The sequence below is a fragment of the Jaculus jaculus genome, chromosome 1, assembly GCF_020740685.1.
Source record: "Jaculus jaculus isolate mJacJac1 chromosome 1, mJacJac1.mat.Y.cur, whole genome shotgun sequence".
In the NCBI taxonomy this organism is placed as follows: Eukaryota; Metazoa; Chordata; class Mammalia; order Rodentia; family Dipodidae; genus Jaculus; species Jaculus jaculus.
In genome coordinates this window covers 129,700,077-129,720,986 of record NC_059102.1, presented here as the reverse complement: position 1 = coordinate 129,720,986, position 20,910 = coordinate 129,700,077, and the positions used below count along the sequence as shown (strand labels likewise).

At 40.9% G+C, this 20,910-nt stretch overlaps 1 protein-coding gene across 7 annotated transcripts in view; it reads right to left on the bottom strand.

Annotated features, from left to right (window-relative positions):
- Dennd1a (DENN domain containing 1A) overlaps positions 1-20,910 on the bottom strand; it is a 573,141-nt gene that overhangs the window by 528,918 nt on the left and 23,313 nt on the right. The window contains exon 1 of one of the 7 annotated variants that reach the window (XM_045142265.1): positions 1,707-1,722. The exons of the other annotated variants lie outside the window; for them this stretch is intronic. The gene's annotated coding sequence lies outside the window, so the exon portion shown is untranslated. Of the gene's footprint in view, positions 1-1,706; positions 1,723-20,910 lie in introns of those variants that run through there. 7 annotated transcript variants of the gene reach the window in all.

The window sequence follows — 20,910 nt, the reverse complement described above, 5'->3', positions numbered from 1 at the left end:
GCTAGTGGCACAAGTATCTGTGATCCCAACACACCTAAGACAATGAGGGACAGAGCCAGGAGAATCCGAAGCTCACAGGCCAGCTAGTCTGGCAGTCTGCAGTGCAGAGACCCTGTCTGAAAGAAGGTTGAGCCCAGACACCCTGAAGTTGTTCTCTGACCTCCACATACATACAATGGCATATGCACCCAAACACACATGCAAATAAATTTTTAGTCAGTAATGATAACAGATTCTAATCCACTAAGTACAACAGAAAGAAAAACTCCTTACTTACATGAGTACATTGAAAGTTTCATAAGAAACTGAGTAATGTCATAGTTTTAATACACCACCCCACAAAACATTACACACAAAAGGAAAGAAGGAACTTTTCAGTGTAGAAGTTTGGCAAAAGCTACCTGAATCAAGCCATCAAAGTGACAGCCATTAGTAAGGGGACAAACTCCTAAAATGCAAAGAGAAAGGTAAAGCATCAATCTGTGATGCCCTTGGCAGAGATGCTAAGCCTGAGAAAACATGAACTCAGAAGGTCATTCAAAAAACTATCTGTCCTTTTTTCAATTTTTTAAAATTTATTTATTTAAGAAAAAGAGAGAATGGGCACACCAGCACCTTCAGCCACTGCAAAGAAACTCCAGATGCATACATCACCTTGTGTATCTGACTTTCGTGGGTCCTGCAGAATCGAACCTAGGTCCTGTGGTTTTACAAGAAAGTGCCTCAACCACTAAGCCATCTCTCCAACCCTAAAAACCATCTATCCTTTAATCTTCAGCGTTAAGGTCCTAAAGGTCAAGGAAAGCATGAAGATCTCTCCCTACTGAAGAAATTAAGTTGACAAGACAACTAAATGCAATGCATAAGTTTGAACTTTAGCTATCAATGGTGTTTACTGGGGCAACTACTGAGATTTGACTATGATCTGAGAATGGTGTACTAAAGAAATAATGTTAATTTCCAGTGTTGATGAATGTACTGTGGCTACATAATAAAATTCACTTGTTTATGGAAAAAGCACTATGAAATATTCAGGCAGGTTGCCATCTCAGTATAAAGTAGTTCTTTTCTCTTCTAAAAACTTCTATGTGCTATATGGACAACCTTTCTGTAAGATCTTAGTTGTATTAAAATTTTTAGGGCTGGAGAGATGATTTAATGGTTAAGCTATTTGCCTATGAAGCCTAAGGACCTAGGTTTGATTCCCCAGTACCGACATAAGCCAGATGCATAAAGTGGTGCATGTGTCTGGAGCTATGTTTGCAGTGACTGGAGGACCTGACTCACCCATACTCTTTCCCTCTCTTCCTCCCCCAACCCCCCACCCTACCACTTTCTCTCACTCTCAAGTAAATAAATAAATTTCAAAAAACATTTTAACAGGCACAAAGAAGATGACTCAACAGTTAAAGGCATTTGCTTGCAAAGCCTGTTGGCCTGGGTTCAATTCTCAAGTCACTCATGTAAATAAAACACAAAAAGTAGCACAAGCATCTGATGTATTTTGCAGTGGCAAGAGGCCCTGGCCCTCCCATACATACACATAGATGCACATACACACAGAAATAAACTTAAAAATTTAAACAAAAAATAATCTTTCGTGAATATTATTTTAAAACCAGGACTTTCTCACAGTACTAATAATGTGTGCTTTGATGACAAAATATAAGGTTTGGGTTCAAATGCCAGGTCGACTTCTCACTTACCATGCAATTAGAACAAGCTATTATACCATTCAGCTTCCTTCCAGCCCACTGGTAACAGCTGCTCTGCTCAATGGAAAAGCTCTTTCAAGGATCAAATGAGAGAAAAATGAGACAGTGCTTTGTAAACTAAAGATGCTAAAGCAGCATAAAAGCATTTTTATTGTAAAAATAAATCCCTTCACTTTACCAATGACATAACTTGTAAGTAATCTACACATTATTGTCTATTTCAAAGACTCAAACGATTTCAAATACTGTTAGGAAAAGCAATCCAGAAAATTAGGAACAATCCAAACAGAATCATCAATCTGGGGAAAGGCCAGAGGGACTTTTCAGAACAAGGGATAGATTATACCACTGGAGAGAAAAATCACATTTTACCTAACCTAAAGAAGAAAAAAGTCTCTCCTCTGAGTAGAAAAAATACTGAAAAAAGGTAATACAGGAAAACCAACAATCTCTGGATATTCAGCCCCTCAGTTGGGAACAATGTATCTATATAATACTATATGGTTACCTTGGGACCCTCACAGGTTTCTGAAGCTGACTGTTAAAACTTTGGCATCTAATGGAACAATACTATACTCCCTGTTGCACAATAAAGGAAACTGAGGCTAGGAAATAAGTGGGACTCCAACTAAAGCCAGATTTTCAGATCCTAAAACCTACGCCTTTCCCACTACATCATGCTGCTGTCCCAGAACTGCTCAGGACCACTGTTTAGAATAGCAAAACTGGAGGGGGCTGGAGGAATGGCAGAGTGGACACAGATGCCTCTGAGGACCTCCAGGAAAGCTTCACTGCCTCTCCAGAAAAGTGCACCTAAATTGAAAACTTTTACCTATATTTTCTGGGGGTCCACAGACTATTAATAGAAATATGCAACAAGACTATTAATAGAAATATGCAACAAGAACCCCTTGTTTCATTGATGGCTTATTTTTATGGTTTTTCTTATTTTGCCCTCAAGTCAAGCCTGTGAGGTTATTGCCATTAGTTCACTTAATAAGAGTGAATACTTTGCATAAGACCAAATAGCTTGTAAACCTTGTTAAGCATTAAACTCAGTATGTAGAGTACTGTTCTAAGTACTTCTCATGTATTATCTTATCTCATTTATTCTTCCAATAACCATACTAAAGAGCTATCAAAATCATTTCCATTTTATAGATGAGGAAATTAAAATACAACAAAGTTAAGAATATTGCCCAAAGTCACATAACTTATAAAGATAGTATTGAGCTGGAAACATAGGTAGTGGGACTCCCAATCCATCCTTTTATTTTGTAAATTAATTTAATACCTACAATATACAACCATATTCACACAACTGTATGTGCACTAGTGCACACATATTAGAATATACTCACTGTAATTGTATGGTTCTATGAGTTTGGGCAACTGCATATACTCATGTAATCCCTACTCTCCTGATTATTATTTTCACGAAACTTCCTGTAGGTTCAGTTATTTTACTTTTGTACACTCCCTTCAAAGGCCACAGTATCTGGCTGCTGCTATGTTAGCACCTAAGGGTAGCTGGAAAGGCTTTCAGAACAGTGGCTTAAAGGGCTAAACAACTACGAGCAGCAGCAATCTGGGCCTCCCAGAGGACTGGGCCCCCAGTTCAGGACCCAGAAATTACAGTGTGGATCTGCCTTCCTGCTGACCCCAGAAATGTTTGGGCTCCTCTCCTTCACAATCCTGAGTTCTCTTTTCTGAGAGGAACTAGCGTTCTCTGGCACCATTGCCTTCACAATTCACTGTCACTCTACTATCACCTGGAAAGCTTTGTGAAAATCAGATTGTCGAGTTCTACTTACCAACTTACTGAGAGGGGGTTAGACCCCAGGAAATCTGTTTTCTGAAACTTAAAACCAATAGCCTATTAATTTTCCCAAGGGATTCTGATCACTGGATTTGGGAGATACACAATAGTTCTCAAATGTGCAACTACAACAGTCAAGCTAGAAATCCTGACAACCTTTGGAAGACCTTGAAACATACACTATAATAACAAAAGACAAAATGGTACTAAATTAGATACCAACTTTTACAAATAACAATAGGCATCAAAAGTTTAAATAGCCACTGCTGCTGGCTTGGGGCTGCCTGGACCCTGCGAGCAAAACCTGCTGTGAAAGCAGGCCCCTTGCTCTGCCTTTCTGATCAAATGGCCCCAGGGTCCCCAACTCCCAGATCCCTGCTCTGGAGGCTATGCACAGAAAGGTAGCTAGACCCAAGGAGATAAAACTATCCCCCCTTGCCCTTCAGCCAAGCCATAGCTGAAACTACAGAAGAATTGGGGAGATGAACAAGATTGTTGCTTTCATGCTGAACCTGATAATCAACACCAGAATGTAGGAGACAGACTCTGAGTATACTCAACACTTGCCAAAGTGTTGAGTATCCAGAGGCTCCTAAGAGTTCATCATTGAAATAGACTTAAAACACACCCACCACAGCTCAGGGAATTTTGCTGAACAGAGGGTGGAAAGATTATAAGAGTCACAGGTTGAGACATCATGCCCAGAGGCATTCCCTCCCCTCAAAAACTGACTGCTGCTCCCACAACACATAACCCACAATCCTATGGGGAATACCTGCAACCCCAATGTGGTGGTTTGATTCAGGTGTCCCCCATAAACTTACATATTCTGAATGGTAGGTTCCCAGTGGATGGAATTTTGGAGGCGGTGGATTGTTGGGGGCAGGCTTATGGGTATTATAGCCAGTTTCCCCTTGCCAGTGTTTGGCACACTCTCCTGTTGCTATTGTCCACCTTATGGTGGCCAAGGGAACGTGCACCCTCTGCTCATGCCATCATTTTCCCCTGCCATCATGGAATTTCCCTTCTAGTCTTTAAGCCAAAACAGAACCCTTTTCCAAAAGCTAGTCTTGGTCAGGTGATTTCTGCCAGCAATGCAAACCTGACTGCAACACCCACTGAGGAGGGTCCCCAGTGAAATGGGGTCAGGGATGAGGGAAAAGAGGGTACCAACATATGATGTATCCACACAAAATATGTTGTTAATTATAATAAGTAAATAAATAAACGTTTAAATAAATTGGGCTGGAGAGATGGCTTAGTGGTTAAGGCACTTGCTTGCAAAGCCAAAGGACCCCGCTACTATTCTTCAGGACCCATGTAAGCCAGATGCACAAAGTGGTACATGCATTTGGTGTTCATTTGCAGAGGCTGAAGGCCCTAGCACACCCATTCTCCATCTCTATCTGTCTCTATCTATCTGCCTCCTTCCCTCCTCCCCTCAAATAAACAAAAATAAACTTTAAAAACTTTTTTAAAGTTTAAATAAATAGTGGGCAACTTATTGATTCTGCTTCCAGCCAAGAGGAAATAACAGGGACTATATTTACCATTCCATCTAAAAGAAAAGATGGTCTACTTATCCAGCCACTGGTCAAAAAATAGTTTACAAGATGCTGTAGATCAGACAACAAAACACTAAGATCCCTGAGAGACAGGAGACCAATGAGCTGAGCTCTACAATTGTCCCAGTTCACTGATTTCAAGTTCTAAAGTTGGGACTGGACAGATGGCTTAGAGGTTAAAGTCCCCAGGACCCACATTAGCTAGATGCACAAGGGAGCGCACCAGTCTGAAGTTTGTTTGCAATGACTGGAGGCCCTGATGCACCCATTCTTTCCCCTCCCCTTTCTCTGTCAAATAAATAAATAAATAAAGATAATTTTTTTAAAAAAAGAATGTTTTTGATTACTACCTACAATAAGCTCAAGAATGTATATAAGAATATGAAAGCAGAAGCTAGGTGTGGTGGCACACGCCTTTAACCCAGCACTTGGGTGGCAGAGATACAAGGATCTCCACGAGTTGGAGGTCAGCCTGAGACCACATAGTGAATTCCAGGTCAGCCTGGGCTAGAGTGAAACCTACCTTGAAAAACCTAAAAAAAGCCGGGCATGGTGGCACACACCTTTGATCCCAGCACTCAGGAGGCAGAGGTAGGAGGATCACTGTGAGCTCGAGGCCAGCCTGAGACTACAGAGTGAATTCCAGATCAACCTGAGCTAGAGTGAGACCCTACCTTGGAAAAAAAAAAAAGAAAAATAATATAAAAGCAGGGCTGGAGAGATGGCTAAGCAGTCTGCAAAGCCTAAGAACCCAAGTTTGATTCCCCAGTACCCATGAAAAGCCAGATGCACAAGGTAGTACATGGGTTTGCAGTTCATTTGCAGTGGCTAGAGGCCCTGGCACACCCATTCTCTATGCCTCTTTCTCTCTCTCACTCTCTCTCAAATAAATAAAGTATTTTTTTTAAAAAAATACAAAAGCACCCAGCAGTACAAGGTAAAATACACAATGTCTGCCATTCAATCAAAATTTCCCAGCCTTGGCTACAGCTAGACCTTACCACATACATACACATACACAGAAACTCCCAAGAACTCGAAGTATTAGGAATACAATCCATAGTGAAGATACTAATTATAATTAGTAGAAATGAGTAACATCCAAGCAGTTATGTTAATAACTGTACTTTATATATTCAAAAACTTAAATATGGGAATTTTTTTAATGAGCCAAATTGCATTTCTAAAGATTATAAAACTATCAGGCTAGGCATGGTAGTTCAAGCTAGCTATTCAGGAGGCAAGTCAGAAAGATTTCAAGTTCAAAGCCTGCCTGGGTTACCAAACAAGTTCAAGTATACCTTGAGCAACTTAGTAAAATAGTATTTCAAAAAAAATAGGAAAAAAGGGGGAGCTGGAGTTGTGGTTCAATGGTAGAGGGTGATGCCTAGTGTGTGCAAGGCCATAGGTTCATTCCCTAATACAGAAAGAAAAAGAGAAAGAGGAGGGAGGGAGGGAGGGAAGGAGAGAGGAAGGAAGGGAAGAAGAAAGAAGAGAGAGAGAAGGGAGGGGAGAAGATGGAAAAGGAGGGGAAGGGAGGGGGAAGAAGGGGAATGGGAGAAGAAGGAGGGAGAGGGAAAGGGGAAGGAAGGGAAGGAGGGGAAGGGGAGGGAGGGAGAAGGAAGAGGAAGGGAAAGAGGTGGAGGAGGGAGGGAGGAGGGGAGGAGGAAGGAGGGAGGGGAGGGGAAAGGGGGAGGGGAAGTAGGGGGAGAAGGAAGGGGAGGAAAAGAGAAGAGAGGGGGAAGAAGGAGGAGGAGGAGTGAAGAAGGGAGAAAGATGGGGAGGGGAAGGAGGTGGAAGGAGTGGGAAGGAGGGCGAAGGAGGGGGAAGGGGGAAAGAGGAGGAGGGGGGAAGGAGGAAGGAGGGAGAAGGAGAAGGAAAGGGAAGGAAGGGGAGGAGGAAAGGGAGGGGAAAGGGAGGGGGAAGAGGAGGGAGTGAAGGAAGAAAGAAAGGAAGGAGGGAGGAGAGGAAAGGGGAGGGAAGGGAAGGAGATGAAAAACTCACTTTATGGAATTAACAGCAAATTAAACAATGCAGAAGAAAAGACTAGTACATTTCAACAGTTAGGAGGCAGTGATGTATTCAGAAGGCTGAGGGAGGAAGATCACTGTAAGTTTGAGGCAAGGCTGCATATAATAAGTTCAGGCCAACCTGGGGTACATAACAAGACCCTGTCTCAAAAATCCAAAAGAAGGGCCGGAGAGAATGGCTTAGTGGTCAAGGCATTTGCATGTGAAACCTAAGGTCCCATGTTCAATCTCTCTCCAGATTCCAGACGCACAAAGGTGACACAACCACAAGGTCACACACGCACACTATATAGTGCATGTGTCTGGAGTTTGATTTCAGTGGCTGAGGCCGTGGCGCACCAATTCTCTCTCCTTCTCTCTCTCTCTCTCTCTCTCTCTCAACAAACAAGTCTACAAGTAGTAGCTGGGCATGATGGCACACACCTTTAATCCCAGCACTGGGGAAGCAGAAGTAGGAGGATCACTGTGAGTTTGAGGCCAGCCTGAGACTATGAATTCCAGGTCAGCCTGAGCTAGAGCAAGACTCTACCTTAAAAAGGAAAAATTCCAAAAGATAGAACAGTAGAAGATATATAAAAGGGGGGAGCTCAAGAGTTCCAAAGAAAAAGGGGGTCTCACTAACCTTGAGCAAGTACATGCAGCCTAATGTATCAATAATTAAAATCTCCAAACTGGAGAGCTAGAGAGATGGCTCAGCGGTCAAGGTGCTAGCCAGCAAAGCCTAAGGACCTGAGTCCCCAGTACCCACATAAAGCCAGAGGTGCACACATTAGGAGTCCATTTGCAGTGGTGCACCCATTCTCTGTTTCTCTTCTCTGTCTGCATGCAAATAAATGAAATAATTTAAAAAATTTAAAAAAGAATCCCCAAACTGATGCAGAAAAAATATTTGAAAGAAATGACTATCAAAATCTTTATAAATTTGATGAAAATTATGAATGCACAGCTTAAAAGCTCAACCCCAAACAATGAAAACATGCAGATGCCTTTTTCTGTCTTAGAGATAGTGTCTCTCAAAATAATATGTTATAGTGCTGAAGAGACAACTTAGCAGTTTAGGCACTTGCCTGCAAAGCCTAAAGACCCAAGTTTGATTCCTCAGTACCCACATAAGACAGATGCACATGATGGTGCATGCATCTGGAGTTTGTTTGCAGTGACTAGAGGCCATAGTGCCCCATTCCCTCTGTCTATCTGCCCACCTCCAAAATAAATAAATAAATAAATAAATAAATAAATAAATAAATAAATAAGATGCAGAGTAAGTGAGGAAGAAAATGGACAAACTACTCAAAGACAGTGAAATAATATAAGGTGTCAAAAGTGAGTCTCCACGAGGCTACAGAGATGACACAGTCAATAAAGCACTCACGTTGAAAGTATGAGAACTTGAATCTTATCCCCAGTACCCAGGTAAAATCACCAGGCGTGGTGGTACACTCTGTCATCCCAGCATTGGAGAAGTATAGATAAGCAGATTCCCAGAGCTCACTGACTAGTTAGTCAAGCCTAACAGGTGAGCTTACAAGCCAATGACACCATGTCTCAAAAAAAGGGGGAGGGATGGAGAGATGGCTTAGCAGTTAAGGTACTTGCCTACAGAACCAAAGGACCCTGGTTCAATTCTCCAGGGCCCATGTAATCCAGATGCACCTTGTACCCATTCTCTCTTTCTCTCCCCCTATCTCCCTCTCTCTGTGCTTCTTCAAATAAATAAATAAATAAATAATTTTTTAATAAAAGGCACAAGGTTGTGGAGATGGCTCAGTGAATAAAGTGCCTGCTGTGCAATCAGGAGCACCCACATAAAATGCTGGGTATGGTAGCACATGCCTGTAACCCCAAAACTGGGGAGCAAAGACAGTAAACTGGCATACTGACTAATCTAGCTGAATTGGTGAGCTATAGGTTCAATGACAGACTCTGTCTAAAACAATAAGGTGGAGAGCTAGTGAGTTAATGGGATAATCAGCCATCACCTCTGGCCTCCAGATGCCCACATGCACACACATGAGCAGGCACACATACATACATACACACCAGCACAGATGAAAAAGGAAAAATACCTGAGGTCCTCTGGCCTCCACAACATACACATTAATGTGCACCTGTTTTCACACACACGTGTTAAAAAAAAAAGTCACCAGACACCAGGGAAAGGTAGCACATGCCTATAATCCTAGCACTTAGAAAGCTGAGATAGGAGGACAGGAAGAACAACAGAAGTTCAAGGCCAGCCTGGGCTACAAACTGAGTTCAAGGCCAGCCTGAGCTACATAGTGAGACCCTGTCTCAAAGGAGGAATAAGGGGAGGGAAAAGGGAAGGAGTCACACAAAAGAAGTTACACTCAGAGCAACACAGGTTAGAATGACAACAAATTTCTTGTCAGAAATAAAGCAAATGAGAGAAATGAAGAGCAACACCTTTTAAATACAAAAAGCAGAAACTGAAAATCTACAATTCTATTTGCAGAGAATCCTGGGCTAGAAGAAATGTTAAAAGAAATTATTCTGGAGCTGGGGAGATGGCACAATGGTTAAGAGTACTTGCTGCTTACGCGTGAGAGTCTTCTAAGGCCAGAGGCCAGAGACTGCTAAATCCAGCTCCTATATCCGAAGAAAAAGTTGGGTGTGAGCAAGGCCTTTAATCCCAGCACTCAGCACTCCAGAGGCAGAGGTAGGAGGATCACAGTGAGTTTGAGGTGAGCCTAGAACTACAGAGTGAATTCCAGGTTACCCTGGGCTAAAGAGAAAGCCTACCAGGAAAGAAAAAAAAGCAAGTTGTGCATATATACCCAACATCTGTAATCCTAATATAAAGAGGGGAGGGAGTGAAGACAGGAGAATCCCTGGGGATAGGTGACAGACAGCAGCTGCAGAGTGAGGGCAAAACAACTTCTCAAGGAAAAGAGTGATAAGAAAAGGACATCTGACATTCTCCTCTGACTTCCACACGTATACACATGGGATGTGTACATCTGCTCGTGCGTGTGCACAATACACACTCAAAAAAGAGAGGGAGGAAAAGGGAGACATGGAGGAAGAGGGGAGGTAGGAGAGAAGGAAGGGAAAATAACTCATCTAGAAACCAGGAATGGTGGCTCCCAGCAATCAAGAGGCTAAGGTAGACGGATTGCCACAAATTCAAGGCCAGCCTAGGCTACACAGTTAGTTCCAAAATAGCTTGAGCTACAGAGTGCGATCTTGTCTCAACAACAAAGAAAGAGAGAGGGAGCCAAGCATGGTGGTACACACCTTAAAATCACAGCACAGCAGGCAGGAGGATTGCTGTAAGTTCCAAGCCACCCTGAGAAACTACACAGTAAATTGCAGGTTAGCCTGAGCTAGAGTGAGACCCTACCTCAAAAAACTAAAAAAAGAAAGAAAGAAAGAAAGAGAGAGAGAGATAGGGAAGAAGAAGTAGACATCCAGCTAAAAAGAATAATCAGTCGCAATCCAAGCCCACAGGTGCTCTCAGAGCTTTACTGGAGAACAAACGACAACTCATAAACCTGCCAAATAACCTTTCAGAGCAGAGCCAATGCAAAAACCAACACACTGTCAAACAGCGAGAGGCCAAAGCTGAAGGAGGGCAGCCTGAATGGTGAAAAGGCCTGCTCTACTTCTGGCACAGCTCTAGTCATGCAGCTCTTAACAAGAATGAAGAAGCTACAGTGGGCTTGAAGTATGAGATGTGAGCAGCTGTCAACTGTCTAGAACATGCCCTTTAAAGACTCCCTCTCTAAGACCCAATGACCTCCTCTCCAAACACAGAACTATCATTCTAAGTCTTCTCCCTACTTGCAAAGTAGTACTATCCTAAGTATTAATACAAAGATTCAATATTTACATCAATTCAAATGCTAATTTTCCAATTTTCCCAAGTTCCCACCAAACAGACCTACTTTTACTCTTTCTAATATATTTTCTTTCCTTCCTTTCTTCCTCTTTTCCTCTCCTCTCTCTCTTTCCCTCCCTCTCATCTTTTTTGAAACAGGGTTTCATGTATCCCAAGCTGGCCTCAAACTCACTATGTAGCAGACGATGACTCTGAACTTTGTGTGGGGGTGGGGGGCGGGGAATGTGTGTGTGTGTGTGTGCGCGCGTGCACACATGCACGAGCGTACGCATATGCATAGGCATGTGTATGCACATGGAGGCCAAAAGATAACCTGTGGAAGGCGTGGTGGCACACACCTTTAATCCCAGCACTCAGGAGGCAGAGGTAGGAGGATTGCCACAAGTTTGAGGCCACCCTGAGCTAGAGTGAGAACCTACCTGGAAACCCCAAAAAAGAGAAAGGAAAAAAATAGACAACCTTTGGTTCCTCAGGTACACCACCCACCTCTTTGTGAGGCATGGTCTCTAGGATTACAAGCACAACCAGCATTGTTCTGTGGGTAATAAGGATCAAACTCAGGTTCACACACTTGTAAAGGAAGCACTTTACTGACTATCCCCTCAGCCTCATGACCTTGAACTTCTGATCTTCCAGTCTCCACCTCCTGAGTGAGTACTAGGATTACAGGTGTGCACCACCACACCCAGTTTACATAGTGCTGGGAGTTAAACCTAGGGTTCCATGCATGCTAGGCAAGCACTATGCCAATTTAGCTACATTTCCAATCCTCCCAAAAGATTTTGTCTATAGTCTCAAAATCAAGTACGACTTCTATAGTTTCAAAAACAAGAAGGTCAAAAGGCATACAGGAATATAAAGCAAAGAAAACACGCAAGACGGGTATCTTTACTGTCCAATATACTGATGAAGAAACTAAGGTAAGGATCAGTTAAAGCTGCCTCAAGTCAGACAATTGGGAGTGAGGCTGCTGGGACAATAACCCAGGGCACTGAGCTCTAGAGTCCAAGCTCCTAAGTAATCTGTTGCAAGTTAGGTGGCCACTGCACACTTGCAAAAGCAAAAGCAAACTAAGATTCCCTAAAGATATCAGAGGATAGAGGAAATAAGGGAAAACAGCCATGTATGACATGTAAGACTTTTTACAATTCATCCTCAGAGAGCCCTTGCATCCACCAGACTACCACCCCCACCTACCAGTACCCCTATATTATGGTCATGTTGAGCTCATCAGGCCTTACCCACCACATGTCTTGTACATACACTGCCATTTAGTAAGCTACTTCAGATAAGTTAGCTTAATTTTACTATCTACTGTGCTATTTCACTTGAGCCTCATTGGATTAAGCTTAACTTCATATAGTCACTCTTAATTCACCCACAAAACAACACTATGAACTAGAGATTATCTGCAGCATTATATAAAAGTAATTGTTCTATAGAAGCCAAAAGTCAAGAGCTGAAGAGATGGCTCAATGTTTAAAGGTACTTGCTTGCAAAACTGACAGCCCAGCTTCAATTCCCCAGTATCCACATAAAGCCAGATGCATAAAGTGGCACATGCATCTGGAGTCATTTGCAGTGGCAGGAGGCCCAGGTATGCCCATTCATTCTCTCATTCATTCATTCGTTTTCTCTAATAAAATTATTTTTAAAAATACTACAAAAATCAAGGTAGCCTGCCCAAGAACAAACATCTCAAGAAGCAGTGTATGAACTAAAATGGAAGTCATAGTCATGTTCAAAGTGCATGTTTTTGATCACATTTTTCCTGCCATAAATGTGTTCTCTCTCTCACCAATGTTCAATTCATTCAAGATGAATCTAGACCAGTACAAGGTGAAGGCACTTAAAGAGACTTGCTGAATGAATGGGTAAGTGAATGAACAAATGCCTCTCCCTCTCTGGATGCATCTCTGGACTCTCTTACAAAACTCAGTTGCTCCTCCACATTATCACAAGGCTTATTTAAAAGCTCTATTATACAGCTTCCCAGGTGGTATGCTATTCTTTCTACTTATATGTACATATTATCCACTAGACTGGCAACTGTGCCCCACTTTACCCCTGTATTCCCAAGCCCCTAACTAAAGGCCTGGCTTTTAACAAGCTCTCAGTAAGTTTGTTAAATGAATGGAATTCCCTAAGGAGGAGGAGAGAGATGAGTAAGCAAGTCATGATTCATGTTAAAACTTCTTTTTCCTGGAGAAATAAACAACATTCAGAGTTGTGATATACTCAAATTTGTGCTCTATAAATATTTCTAGGTTTCAACTATCATCTGAGGTATCTAAATTTAACTCATTCAACACATATTTATGAGTAATCTAAATACATACAGATAATGGCTCTTAAGAAGCTTACGGCCTAGTCAAGGAGACAAAACATAATAAAATATGAAGGTACACAGGCAACCGTGAGCTGTCATAAGGAAATGTGTGACTAGATACCACGTAATTGGTAAAACCAAATGCTGTGGGTTAGCAAACTGGAAACACAGATTCAAGTGAAGGCCATAGTTCCAGATTATCTATGGAGAGGCTGCAGGGATGGCCTTTTCGGTCAGTAACAAAATGAGGAAAATAGGAACAGAACAGGATGTTATCCACACAAACATATTTAATTCAATCATAAAAACTGTCCTTAATAATCTGGCATCATGCTTCTCCTGCCCTTTTAAGATAAAACTGTAATTTCTTTTTAAAAATTATGGTGCCAAGAGATAAATTCTATGAGGCTCTAAAAATGTGATTTTAAATTTTTACTGGTTGTGCTGGGAAGATGATTCAGTGGTTAAAGACACTTGAAAAGCCTGATGGTCTCAGTCAATTCCCCAGTACCCACATAAAGCCAGACACTAGACACACAAAGAGACACATGTATCTAGAATTCATTTGCAATAGGAGGCCCTGATGTACTCACTCTCATTCATATTCATTCTCTTATTGTCTCTCTCTCTCAAATAAACAAACAAATACCTTTTTTTAACTGGTACAACTTCCCAAACATGTAGAGACCAGTGAGCTACAGCACTCAAGTGAAGCACCATGAAGAGGTAGAACATCAAGTAAACTCTTCAGGATGAACAGATCTGGCGGGGTGGAGGGAAATGGGGAAAGAGCAAAGCCCAGAGGTAAGGATACACATGCAGGTTCTGGACAACAGGCCTAAATCAGCCTAACTTACACTTGGAAACACTGCAGCTGCATACTCCACTGTGGCAATGTGCCCATGTAAGTACACTTCTGATCCCATGTAAATAATAGGTTTTTCCCCATCTCAAATATATTGATAAAAGTATGCAAGAAAATAAGGAAGATTCAGAAGAATTAAATGGAGACAAGAAATTAACAGCGTAACCAGGCATTAAAACTAGCTTTTTCCACCAGGCATAATGGCACATGCCTTTAACCCCAATACTCGGGAGGCAGAGGTAGGAGGATCACTGTGAGTTTGAGGCCAGCCTGGGACAACAGTGTGAGTTCCAGGTCAGTCTGGACTAGAGTGAGACCTTACATTGAAAAAACATTTTTAAAAGCAACTAGCTTTTTCTTAGAAGGTAATTATATAGTTCAATGCAAGTTTCCTTCTCCCAATCTGATGGGTCTCCAGGAAATTAAGGCTAAGCCTAAAGTGGTATGATGGTTTATGTTGTCAACGTGACTGGATTTAGAATCACCTAAATTGGTGAGGCATACCTGTGATGTGTCTATGAAGATGTTTCCAGAGAAAAGATTAACTAAGAGAAGAAAGCCCATCCTGAATGCACGTAGCACCAGTGCATGGAATGGGGGTACTGATGGAATAAAAAGGAGAAAGAGAGCTGAGTGCCAACATCCCTGCCCCTCTGCTTTTTGTCTGTGATGTGAATAGCCTCTACCATATGCTCTCACTGCCATGAATGGACCTGCTCCACCATGCATTCCCAACCATGCTGGACTAAAAACCCTCTGAAACAGTCAAAATAAAGCAACTTTATCCTTGTTTCTGTCAGGTATTATGGCCATAGTAATGCAAAAGTAACTAATACAGATAGAATGCATACCATTGGCGATGGCTCAGTCAGTAATATCACACAAGCATAGAGACCTGAGTTCAGATCCCCAGAGCCCACATAAAAGCCAGGTGTGTAGCCATAGTCCTACTGCTGGGGTGGCACAGACAAAAGGAGGCCTAAGGCTTCTTGGCTAGCCAAATCAGTAAGCTCTGGATTGAGTGAGAGACTCTGCCTCAAAAAATAAGGTGAAGAGTGATTGAGGAAGACACCCAACATTGACCTCTGGCCTCTACACAAATATGCAAACATGTGCCCATCCATACACACATATGCACATGAAAAAAGGGCATAATACATAATTCCCTCCTACCAATTAAACTGGGACCACAGGGTGATCAAGAAAAGAAATCCATCCACACATATCTTTAAAACTATAATAAAAAACACTAGTATTGGGCTGGAGAGATGGCTTTGTGGTTAAGGTGCTTGCCTGCGAAGCTTAAGGACCCAAGTTTGACTTTCCAGAGCCAAATAAGCCAGATGCACAAAGGTGAGACAAGCACAAAGTCACAGATGCCCACATTATCCTTCAACATGGACTCAATGCAAAGGTGGCGCAAGCGTTTGGAGTTTGAATGCAGCACCTGAGGCCCTGGTAGACCAATTCTCTCTCCCTTTTTTTTTCTCCCTCTCTCTCAAAAAAATAAAAATAAAAAGCTAGTCTCAAAATTCTTAGCACTTGGAAAATACAATATTCTTCAAAATTCAACCACAAACTGACCTCACAAGGACTGCTACTGAATCATTTAAAATTTTTTAAAAAAAAAGTAAATAATGCTAGGCATGGTGATACACGCCATTAATCCCATCTCTCAGGAAAGTGAGGTAGGAGGATCACTGTGAGTTCAAGGCCAGCTTGAGACTACATAGTGAATTCCAGGTCAGTATGGACTACAGCAAGACCCTATCTCAAAAAATAATAATATTAATAATTAAAATAACAAGCAAAAATTTAAGTCAAAGTGGCCCCAAACTAAAAGTGGCCACAGAACACTACTAACAAAAGAAAGTCAGAATCGTTTGAAAAACTTTACTTAAACCTCATGTTCAAAAAGTTTCTTACCAAAAAGTCTAAGATATATGAGATTATGGGCAAAAATTAAACCTTTCAAGAGATAAGACTAGAGTTGGGGAGAAGGCTCAGCTGTTAAAGGCTCTTGCTTGCAAAACCTGCTAGCCTGGGTTTAATTCCCCAATACCCACATAAACCCAGTTGTATAGATTGGCACATGCATCTGGAGATCTGGAGTTTATTTGCAGCATCAAGAGGCCCTGAAGCACCCATTGTCTCTCATTCTCTCTCATTCTCTCCCCCATCCTCCCTCCCTCTTTTTCTTTCTCTCCCCCCACCCCCTGCTTGCAAATAAATAAAAACAGAAAAAAGAAACCAGACCATAAATAAGAGGCAGAAAAATAAAAGATGGTAGAATCAGACCGTCTAAGTGATATTGGAATTATCAGAGGTGCAAAATGAGACATTTAATGATTAAATAAGAGATTAAGAATGAGTAAGGAATAAGAAAGTGATGTGATAAAAAAAAATGGGTAACTCCAAAAATGTCTATATAAAAGATACAGCTAGAGAAAAAATTAGGGAACCTGAAGGAATGACACAAAGTAGGCTTTAGAATGAGAAACCAGGAAAATAAAAACCACAGAAGGGGCTGAACATGGTGGTGATGCCTGTAATCCTAATACCCAGGAAGCTGAGGCAGGAGGATTGAGAGTTGGATATCAGCCAGGACTATTTGATGATATCCTATCTGAAGAAGAAAAGGTCACAAAAAAGTATCACATAAGAGTCATCAATATTCCAGACGGGAGGAAGGAATGGAGCAAAACAACAGCTTGAGTTTATAAAATGATTCTGAATGTTCTATTTTCCTTTAAGGGTTCACATCCTCCCTTAGTTTATGGTCTGAAAACAGCCAAGAATTTTTGAGAACAAACAACAGAACACCTTCACACATAGAAGCAGTCCAATGAATGCATTGCAAGATAAGTAAAAAGAAATGTGATGTTCTGGTTCCAAGTAACATGTAGTAAGCACCCCACCCTGTCTCTCCACAGCTATAAAATGAATCTATAAAAGCAGGGTAAAATTCACAAGGAAGTTATATGAGGAATCTAGAAAGAAAACAGAAGCAGGTGCACTGGGGAAGAGAACTGAACTCAACGTACCACCAAACCAGTGATGAGTTTATCGTTTTTTCCCTCCATTATCCTTCAACATGACTCAAGACAGCCTCAACAATGAGGGCATAGCATAAAGCAAGCTCCCAGAGAAGCCACCTGACTCCAGATAAAGGAGAGGAAAGAAACCAAGGTCTACAGGCATCTGAAACTTTAAGGGAAGAACCCTTCTCTCCAACCACAGGATATGACTTAAGAAATGGAGCTAGGGCTGGAGAGATGGCTTAGCGGTTAAGCGCTTGCCTGTGAAGCCGAAGGACCCCGGTTCGAGGCTCGGTTCCCCAGGTCCCACGTTAGCCAGATGCACAAGGGGGCGCACGCGTCTGGAGTTCGTTTGCAGTGGCTGGAAGCCCTGGCGCGCCCATTCTCTCTCTCTCCCTCTATCTGTCTTTCTCTCTGTGTCTGTCGCTCTCAAATAAATAAATAAAAAATAGACAAAAAAAAAATTAAAAAGAAATGGAGCTAGCCCTTGTTACATTCTTTTCCTCTCTGTCTTCCCACTGTGAGACCCAGACTACAGATGTAGTCATAGGAAAGGCATAGCGGGAAAAAAAAAGGCTAAATAAAGGCCAAACATGGCTGGCACAAAAAAAAAAAAAAAAATGAGGGTGAGAATGGACTGAGGAAATGGTAAAGAGAGAAGAGATCAGTAGTAAGCATGAAGGTTCCATTTGCTTTACATACATACTATTGTCAATCTGTTTATAGGGACTTTATCATTGTATGTTTAATTTGCATTTTCCTAATAACTAATGATGCTAAGCAGCTCTTAATATGTTTATTTGCTATAGCATATCCTCTTTGATACAATGCCTTCTCAGATCTTCAGTTGTCTTATTAAGACTTAATAAGTATGGTTTATGTGGAGGTAGCAGTAGAAATTGAAAGAACTATTAAAACATGAGCTTTTTTAGAAATATGTGAGTTGCCTTTTCATTTTACTAATGACAAAATTTGAAAGCAAAACTTTAATTCTGGTAACACTCTAATTCTTTTATAGTTTACTTTTATAATATTTTTAAAACTTTGAGAGAGAAAAAAAAGGCAGATAGAAAGAGAGATAAAAAAGCATACCAGGGCCTATACCTACTGGAAACAAACTCCAGATCCATGTGCCACTTTGTGCATCTGACTTATGTGGGTACTGAGGAATCAAACCTGGGTCCCTAGGCTTCACAGGCAAATGCCTTAACCAATAAGCTATCTCTCCAGCCCTAGTTTACTCTTTTTGTCCACATCAGAAAGAAACTTCAACTAATAGAAAAGTATGAGTGGGAATTTCAAGATACTCGGGTCACTATGAAAAGATCAAACATAAGAATTCAGGGAATAGTACAAGAAGAATTTCACTCCAAAGGCATAATAGGCATCTTAGAAAAAATCATAGGTAAAAACTTCCCCCAAAATGGGAAGGAGAAGCCAATGCAGATACAGGAATCCTTTAGAACACCAGCCAGACAAAACCTGGAAAGAACCTCTCCTTGCCATATTACAATCAAACTACCAAACACACAAACCAAAGAAAAAATATTGAAAGCAGTCAGAGAGAAAAATCAAGTTACCTACAAAGCAGCAGATTACTCAACACAAACTTTAAAAGCCAGAAGGGCATGGAGCGATGTATTCCAAGTCCCGAGAGATAACAACTGTCAACCAAGGTTACTTTATCCTGCAAAGCTATCCATTTAAATAGACAGAGAAATGAGAACATTCCACAACAAAAGCAGGCTAAAGGAATGTTTGAAGACAAAACCAGCTCTACAGAAAACACTTGAAAGAATCATCCATGCTGAAGAAAAAGAAAAGCACATATATAAGGAACCGGGTAAAAACAAAGAACACTCATATACTAGTTAACACAAAAGAGCAAAGGTAAAACCAGAAGAACTACAAAAAAATGGCAAAAATGAATACACACCTTTCAATATTCTCTCTTAATATCAATGGCCTCAATGCCCCAACCAAAAGGCATAGGTTCACAGGATCCTTCAATTTGTTGCCTTCAAGAAACCCACCTTTCTACAAAGGATGGACACTATCTTAGGTTGAAAGGTTGGAAAACAGTGTTTCAAACAAATGGACCTAGAAAACAAGCAGGGGCTGCTATCCTAATATCTGACAAGGTACACTTCAGTCCAACATTGTTAAGAAAGATAAGGAAGGCCACTTTATATTGATTAAAGTCACCCTCCAATAGGAGGACATCACAATCCTACACATATATGCACCTAACATGGGGGCACCCAAATTCATCAAACAAAAGCTATTAGAACTAAGGTCACAGATAACATCAAACTCAGTTGTAGTGGGTGACTTCAACACCCCACTCTCATGAATTGACAGATCATCCTGTCAAAAAATAAACAGAGAGGTATCTGGACTAAATGAGGTCACAGAAGGAATGGACCTAACAGATATCTAAAGGACATTTCATCCAAATGCTGCAGAATACACATTCTTTTCAGCAGCACATGGAACATCATCTAAAATAGACCATATATTAGGACACAAAGCAAATCTTAACAAATAAAGGAAAATTGAAATAATTCATTGCATTCTATGTGACCACAATGGAATCAAACTACAAATCAAAAGCAAGAAAGGCTACAGAGCATACACAAAACCATGGAAATTAAACAGGACACTACTAAATGATGAATGGGTCAATGATGAAATCAAGAAGGAAATCAAAAAATTTATACAGTCAAATGATAATGAGAACACAACATACCAAAATCTCTGGGATACAATGAAGGCAGACCTAAGAGGTAAATTTATACCTAAGTGCCTATATTAAGAAATTGGAAAGGTCGCAAGTAAACGACCTAATGCTTCACCTTAAAGCCTTTGAAAAAGAACAACAAGGCAAACCAAAAATCAGTAGATGGGAAGAAATAATGAAGATTAGGGCAGAAGTTAATGAAATAGAAACAAAAAGCAATCCAAAGAATCAATGAAACAAAGAGTTGGTTCTTTGAAAGGATAAACAAGATTGATAAACCCTTAGCATATCTGACCAAAACAAAGAGAGAAGAGATACAAATTAATAAAATTAGAGATGAAAAAGATAACATCACAACAGATGCCAGAAAAATTCAAAAAATCATAGGGACGTACTATAAAAGCATATACTCCACAAAGTATGAAAATCTGAAAGAAATGGCTGAGTTCCTTGATATATATGACCTACCTAAATTAAATCAAGATGAGACTAATCACTTAAATAGACCTATAACAAGCATGGAGATCCAAGCAGTTATCAAAAATCTCCCAACTAAAAAAAGTCCAGGCCCAGATTGATTCACTGCTGAATTTTACCAGACCTTCACGGAAGAAATAACACCATTGCTTATTAAGCTTTTCCAGGAAATAGAAAAAGAAGGAATTCTACCAAACTCCTTATATGAAGCCAGCATCACCCTGATACCAAAACCAGGCAAAGATAGAACAAAAAAAAGAAAAAGAAAGAAAAGAAAATTACTGAGCAATCACCCTCATGAACATAGATGCAAAAATTCTCAACAAAATATTGGCAAACAGAACACAAGAATATATCAGAAACATCATTCACCCTGACCAAGTAGGCTTTATCCCAGAGATGCAGGGATGGTTCAACATACGCAAATCAATAAATGGAATACACGTATAAATGGACTGTAGGACAAAAATCAT